Genomic DNA, 2,259 nt, shown 5'->3' on the forward strand with positions numbered 1-2,259 from the left:
AGTCCAGGAAAGTCACTAATGAAACCGACGGCAATAGCAACAGCAAATATAAAAATAACAACAAACATTGGAAAGTGGGGATCTGACTTCCAGATCTGCTACACTGTATGTGTTCCGTTTTCAACAAAAATTCATGAGCCATGCAAAGAAACAAGAAAGTATGGCCCATTCATAGGAAACTATCCCCAAAGAAGTCCAAACACTGGACTTACTAGACAAAGGCTTGAAATTATTAAAGTATGCAAATAACTAAATGAAACTATGCCTAAAGGATTAAAGGAACAACACTAGTAACCAACTGAATCTAACAGATATATATAGAATGCTCCATGCAGCAACACAAGAATACATATTCTTCTAAAGTGCGCATAGAACATTCGGCAGTATTAGCCATGTGTTAGGCCATAAAACAAGACTCGATACATTTAAAAATATTGAAATCATACAACATATGCTCTCTGTTCTCAGCAGAATGAAATTAGAATTCAGTAACAGATGGAAACTTGGGATATTCACAATTATGTGGAAATTATAAACACACTCCTAAATAACCAGTGGATCAAAGAGGAAATCACATGGAAATTAGAAAATACTTTCAGATTAATAAAAACACAACCTACCCCAATTTGTGGAATGCAGCTAAAGCTGTGGTTAGGGGGAAATTCATAGCTGTAAAAATTGCCTATATTAAAAAAGAATAAAGCTCTCAAACCAATAATCTAAATTTCTACTTTTGGAAACTTGTAAAAGAATAAACTAAACCTAATGCAAGATGAAGGAAAGAGATAAAGATTAGGGTGGAAATAAAATAGAGAATGGAAGCACAATATAGAAACAAAAAAATGAAAGTTGATTTTTTGAAATGATAACAACTTTGATAAACCTTTAGGGAGACTGAAAAAGAGAGAAGACTCAAGTTATTAAAATCAGGAATCAAAGTAGGGCAGTTAGAAGAAATAGAAAGGATTAAGAAATCATATCAACAATTGTATCCTTCCTTCCCTCCCTCCTTCCCTTCCTTTCTCTCTCTCTCACTCTCTTTCTCTTTTTCCCTTTCTCTCTCATCTGCCCAGCACTTGAATCACTGAACTCTCTCCTTCTTTGCAGAATTCCAACTCTACAATTCTGAGGGAAGTTCCACTAGAAAGATTAAATGACCAGATATGTGATGTCTTCTGAATCCTGGTCTCCAACTCTGACTATTTCAGGTGCATGGTTAGGCTTGATTAATGAGACCAGTGTAGATGATTAGACTTGATTAATGAGACCTGCAAGGACAGTAATGGCAGCTGCAGGAAGCAGTATTTTGGGTGGAGCAATACTCTGAGCAGTTTCCTCACCAGAAGGTTCCTGACTTTGACTGTGTTTGTGGCTGTCCTGCTGCCTGGTTGTTTTATCAGTATGGTTCTCCCATGTTCTTACTGATTCTGAGCTCTTCAATATTCTCCCAAATGAGTTCCTTTTCTGCTTTATCCAGCCAGCCAGAGTGGGTTTCAGTTGCCAGTAGCTAAGAACACAACTGATATACTATTTACCACTTAACATTATATCATGACATATTTCCATGACATTAAATATTATTCAAAATGATTTTAATGGCCACATATTTCATCATATTTATATACTATAATTTACTTAGCCATGCCCTAGTGTTTGAATAGATTATAAATTTCTGTTAAATACTTACAATGACTATCATTGTATTCACATTTTAGCTTTACTCTTGACCATCTCCTTAGGACATCTTAGAAGTGAGAGTACCAGGTTAATGGTATGAATATTTAAAAAGCTCTTTGTCATAAAGCCAATTTTTTCAAAATATTTTATACTGATTTGTACCCTCATAGTTAAGACTGCTCAATTACACTCCACTCCTAAAAGTTGGGTATTATAATTTTAAACAATCTTTGATAATCTAATAGAGGAAAATATCAATGGTGTTTTAATGAGCATTTCCTTGATTACTAGTGAAGCTTAATATTTTTAAATATATTTATTATATATTCTAATTTATTCTTTTGTACATTTCTTGTTGCCTGGTTTTCTATTGGGTTTTGTTTATTTGTAATTGCTTTTTGTATATTATAGGTGTTAGCCATTGGTCATATTTGTTGTAAATATGCTATCCTTGTTTGTAGCTTCCCAATAAATTTAATTGTTTTTTAATGTAAAGAGATTAACATTTTTCAGTATTGAATTCAACCTTGTTCTTTGTTGTTTCTTTCACTGCTTTTATATTTATAAAGTCTTTACTCATCC

The sequence above is a fragment of the Manis pentadactyla genome, chromosome 10 (genome assembly GCF_030020395.1).
Source record: "Manis pentadactyla isolate mManPen7 chromosome 10, mManPen7.hap1, whole genome shotgun sequence".
NCBI lineage: Eukaryota > Metazoa > Chordata > Mammalia > Pholidota > Manidae > Manis > Manis pentadactyla.